The sequence below is a fragment of the Tupaia chinensis genome, unplaced genomic scaffold, assembly GCF_000334495.1.
Source record: "Tupaia chinensis unplaced genomic scaffold, TupChi_1.0 Scaffold143743_1, whole genome shotgun sequence".
NCBI lineage: Eukaryota > Metazoa > Chordata > Mammalia > Scandentia > Tupaiidae > Tupaia > Tupaia belangeri.
This window is the reverse complement of record NW_006203592.1, coordinates 67,552-73,122: the sequence shown is the minus strand read 5'-3', so window position 1 is coordinate 73,122 and position 5,571 is coordinate 67,552. Positions and strand designations below refer to the sequence as shown.

Genomic DNA, 5,571 nt, shown 5'->3' with positions numbered 1-5,571 from the left:
GACTGTGTTCCTTAAACATGTCCATAAACTTGATAAATCTTTTTTTTTTTTTTTTGAGAGATTTTCACTGTAGGGTGCGTGCGCTCGCCAGACAGACAGAGAGAGACATAAAGACAGAAAGCGAGAAATCACCCCCCAGGGGGGATGGTCACGCCGCAATCCCTTCTCCTCCATTCTCCTCTCGGGATCTTGGGCACGCACGCACATGCGCCCGGCGTGAGTTTTAAGCCACCGGGTCCGGGACACGAACCGCGGTTGACTACGTGGGAGTCCAGTGACATAGCCATTACGCTAACTGCTGGTTCCCAACTTCATAAATCTTGAAGTTAAGAGAAGTTATTCATATAATGCATAAAAAGCAGCTTCTGATAAAAAAAGTGTTCATGTGACTAAAAGTACTTTTGTGCTCACTTCGGCAGCCCATATACTACAATTGGAGAGAGACAGGATTAGCATGGCTCCCTGGGAAAGGATGACAGATTTGTTAAGGGTTTCATAGGTTTTTATAAAAAATATATAAAGAACTTTTCTTTTGAATAATGTAATCTCCCAATAGACTTGAAATAATCTTATTTTTTTTCTTAAATATGGGCAAAAAAAATGAAATTCAAGTTATCATTGACCTGCAATTAAAATGAATTTATGATGTAGTGAACAATTTTACTTCAGGAAAAAAATTTGGCATTGAGTATTGATGCTGTTATCATCTGTGAAATATAGGATGTCATTTTTTTTCCCTCTCTGATACTCAGTTTTGTCATATGTAAAAGAGAAAAAGTAATACCTACCAGGCAGGGTTTAAGATTAAAATAATTCTTGAGATATGTAAAAAACAAACAAACAAAAAAAACCCAAACAACAAAAAAACAAAAAGCCTACTTATATAATATAAGCAGTATTTTACATAAATAAACCAAAAATATAAGCAGAAATTATACAAATATAAGATAATGCTTTTAAGATTTCTCCTTATATTTTAATGCCATGTGGACTTGACCTCATTTTGAAATTAGCTTTTGTAAGAAAATAAGGGAATATACACTGCCTTACTCTGAATTCTTGCTGAGTGAAATTTGAACCCATAAACTAAATTATGAAATAGATCATCTTAAGAAAAATTATTCCAGTGAGTATTTAACATATCATGTTCCTTTAGTCAATAGTTAGTCTTTACGTTGAATTCAGTAAGCTCTGACCTTATTTCTTCCAAGGGTAATTTCAGACCTCTTTAGGCCTGGTCTTAAATTCACATGACCTTCACCTTTAGAGATGGTCTCACCATCTCTGTTACTGAAGAAATGAATATATCTTTCTCTGGTGTTCCTCAGTCTCCTACCACCTAGAAACTTAGATATTCATCTTCACTCTTTCATTTTCAGAATTTAAAATGTTTCTTTGTTGTTCAAGGTTGACTTGTCTATCTGTATCCTTGACCCTGATGCTCTTCATCTTCTCTGGACTTACTCAGCTATATTCTTCAGTGTCTCCAACATCTGTCTTGTTTTCTCCTCTTTTGTTGTAGCAACCTGTCAACATGATCCAAACAATTAAAAAAAAATGCTTGCATAATTTGCCAAAAGTAATAAAAATGATCTATTTTGATACTTCCCATTTTTTTAAAAGAGTTTATTTATTTATTTTGCCTTAGGGCATGTGTACTTGCCAAAGAGAGAGAGAAAGAGACAGACAGAGACGATGAGAGGGAAGGTGAGAAATCATCTTCAAGGGAGGATAGCCATGTTGCAATCCCTTGTCCCTCATTCTCCTTTCAGGATCTTGGGCACGCCCGCACAAGCACCCAGCATAATTTTGAAGCCACCAGGTCCAGGACTTGAACCTTCATTGACCACTGTGGGAGTCCAGCAACTCAACCACCATACCATCTACTGTCCTGCTCCTGTGCTTTCCTTAAGCTTCAGATATTGGTTGATATTTGTTGCTTCACTTTCTTGAAATACCTCTTGGAAACTCTTGTTTGGTGTCTGTCTTCATCACTACCCTGGAACTAGTGACCCTAGTGATAGACTGATCTTTTCATTGCCAAATCTAATAATTTTTTTTCTGACCTCTTATTAGGTCTTATGGCTATACCTTCCACTGTTGTTCTTTTTCTAATTTCTTACCTCCTCCTTTGGCTTCTACCCACTATATATGCCCTACTGGTTTTACTTTCTTTTGTATTTCTTTCTCTTGGTATCCTCCATTAGTTTTCTTCCTACCCTAGCGCACTCAGTGCTGTCAGAGTGACTCACTCAAATTTAAAGTCCAGCCATATCCCACTTCTTAACAGTGGCCTGCACGTTGTACTCCCTGACATTCTTACAGACCAGAACCTTCTACCTACATCCCTGTCCATTCACACAAAGCTAGTTTTCATCTTCCCTATTCTCAAAATGAACGAATCAAATTCGTTGTCTGTACTTACCCTCATTTTATAATTATCAGGTTATGCCCCTGTTTCTCTAGACTGCAAGCTCCTTGAGTAGCAGAGCCAAACTATTCATTGTATTGGATGTGCTCACCACTTTGCCTGGCATATAGTGGTGCCTGTTAGGTGCCTGAAAGGCTTTCTCCATCAGACCTCAGAGCCTGCCTCCTCTTAGCCTCTTTATTACCTCTTGTGCACTTGACTCACACTGGGGCTCCTCTGCAGTCCCCTCTGTATCTAAAGAATTGTGAATGCTGTGGCTTCACTGTGGAATGCCCTTCCCTAGCTTTTCTCTCCGATTACACTATCCATTCATTGAACAAAACTGATTCTGGCTATCCCTTCCTTTAGGAAGCCTTTCATAATTTCATCCTCATCCTATTTATTATGGATTAAAAACATTTCTGATTTTTTTCTCAACCTTTCTACTGCAATAATATTGCAACATGCAATTCTGTTTGATTTTGTCTCCCTCCTCCTAAACTTGAGAACCAGAACTAGGATTTTTCTGAATCCTTAAAGACTGTCTTCATTCTCATGTGTCAGAAGCTTTAATAAATGTTTTTAAGTGAATGATATTGAACTCATCTCTCTTTTCTCCTACTATGTATGTAGAACTTATCCCCCCCCGAAAAAAAGAACTAGGATTTCTATCATTTAATTAATTCAGTCATATTCTACCATTTTTTTATTTCCAAAACCACAGTGCACTACTTTGAAGATCTCCATTCATTTTTTAACTTGTGATTTTGAAATAATTATACGTATGCAGGATTTGTAAGACAGTACAGAAAAGTTCTGTTGTAGTCTTTTGCATTTTAGTTTACTAAAGTTCAGTATCCAAACCAAGAGGATGGTGTTGGTACAATGTCTACGTACAGTTTCATCACATGTGTACATTCCCATGGCTACCTCCATTATCAAGATACAGAATCTTACTATCACCATAAAGATTTCCCTCCTTTAAAATCACACCTACCTCCCTCCCTCCGATACGCTCACCTTATTTTCAATCATCTGAAATCCTTTTTTCTGCCCCACCTTTTTCCTTTTCTTTTTGGGTGCAGATGACAAGACAGATCTTTTGTTGTACTTTGACAGATTCCTAAGAATGTCTATTATTTCTTTGTTGTTCATATTGTGCCTATTGTTCTATTTTTAAGTTGACTGAATTTTTTTTTCTTTGTGTCCTCTCACTGGAGCTGCTGAGTTTGCCCCATTGAAACTTTAAAAGTTTAATTATTATATTTTCTTCAGTTCTCAAATTTCATTTAGTTCTTTTCCAGATCTTCTATTTCTTTCTTAAGACTATTTTGTTGATGTTTTTTGCATTCTTGCCATTACCTATAGAAGCATTTCTGTGTTGGCTGCTTTAAAATCTTGGTCACGTGATACCAACAGGTGTTGGCATCCGTTGATTGTCTTTCCTCATTAAGGTGAAATTTACCTGGTTCTTGGTATATGACAGGTGATTTTTTACCTTTTTCCTGGATATTTTATGGTATTGTGTTCTGGGGAGGGTTTTACTTAAACATTCAATTTTATTAGACCTCTGATACCATGCCAAGCAGAAGTCCAGGGGGTGCCACCTTTATACCTCCCGATGGAGATGAAAATCCAGGTTCTGCCTGGATCCTCTGGGTGGGAGGTAGAGGATCTCTTAGTTACTACCTCCTGTGAGACTTCTGATGACACTAAGATGATCAAGGAGGAGTTATTTCTACTGAATTGTGGTGAAAGTTCCATGAGGAATGAGGCTTCCTCTGACACCATCCTGGCTCAGGAAGAGAAGGGTGCCTTGTTACTCATGAGGGTCAAAGTTCAGGATCTCCCTGTGGCCTGTGCTGACACTGTGGGAGGCCTTCTTACTGCTGCGTGAAAATGAAGTTCCAATTCCCCATCCAGACTTCTCTGCTAGCACTTCTAAGGGAAAAGGATGCCCGGTTATAGCTGGGTGAGGTGGGTAGTCTAGTTTCTCTACCTAACCTTTCCTGCCAGGAGTGAGTGTTAGCCTGTTTTCGTGTGTTGTTTGGCTGAAGAAAGGTGCTGTAAATTTTCTCTTTGGCTTGGTTGCCCTTTTGCTAGTCCTTTGACTTGAAAGAGCAGTTTCTGTTTTTGTTTATATTCGTCTCTTTTTGTTTTGTTTCTGGATTGGCAACTTTTCTAGCATCTAGTCTAGAATATTCAATTCCACTTACAAAGAAAATCTAGAGAAATTGCTGACATACATCATCCTGGGTCTTGTGGTATCTGTCTGTCTGCCTTCTCTCCACCTCTCAGAAAGACTTTTTATGTTTGTTTTACATGATGGCAAGTTCTCATTCTCTTGCGTTTTAATTTATTTCTTTTGAAAATTTCCTCATGAATGTATATCAGGTCTTGTCTATTAATACTTCATTAACTATCAGTAGTTTTACAAGAATGAACGTGGCCAGGATAAATATACCTGGATAATGGTCACAATATTTTTCTCTGCATTTACCTCATTTCATGATAATTTTGTAGCATATTACCCAAGAGTGGGAACAAAACTGTTCATTATTCTAAGTTTCTCTTTAAGTACACAGTCTAGAATGAAGCTCTTTGTTTCCACAGCAGCTGTAGAAGTAAAAAAAAAAAAAAAGTGAATTTAGAGTTAGTTTTTTAGAAACTCTTGAAAAATAACTGTGTAGTGTTTTCTTTATACTTTCCTTATGCATGTACTTGTTTGAACACAGGGTTTGATCTCTCTTTTTTTGTGTCTGTGTATATTATAAAATATGTACGTTAGCTGGAATTACATTCTGATACCAGGTGTTTTCTTCTTTTGTTAAACTATAAACAAAGTAAAATTTAATATATTCCTAGGTTGAAATATGGTCCTTTTCCTCACAAAAAATTTACATTCCAGTAAAATAAGCATCATCTAGAAATTTTTTTAAAAATAAACTACTAGTTAATAGCTAGTCTCACAAATTAATGTTAGCAAATATTCATGTTATTTAACTTCTTCAGTTTTTTAAGTGGGGAATTTTGTAATCATTGAGTACTTTATTTGTCAAAGACCTAAGAAGTCATGTTCAAGCATCCTTTTGGTCAATTATTATTAACTTTCATTTATTTTTTTAAGGTTTTTACTATTACCGTCTACACTTGCCAGAGAG

General features: G+C 36.7%; 1 non-coding gene across 1 annotated transcript; it reads left to right on the top strand.

Moving 5' to 3' along the window:
* Positions 1–403: 403 nt before the first annotated feature.
* LOC114005399 (U6 spliceosomal RNA) lies at positions 404–505 on the top strand. Its single transcript, XR_003547255.1, has one exon. It is a non-coding gene; the product is annotated as a U6 spliceosomal RNA (small nuclear RNA).
* The last annotated feature ends 5,066 nt before the right edge of the window (positions 506–5,571 follow it).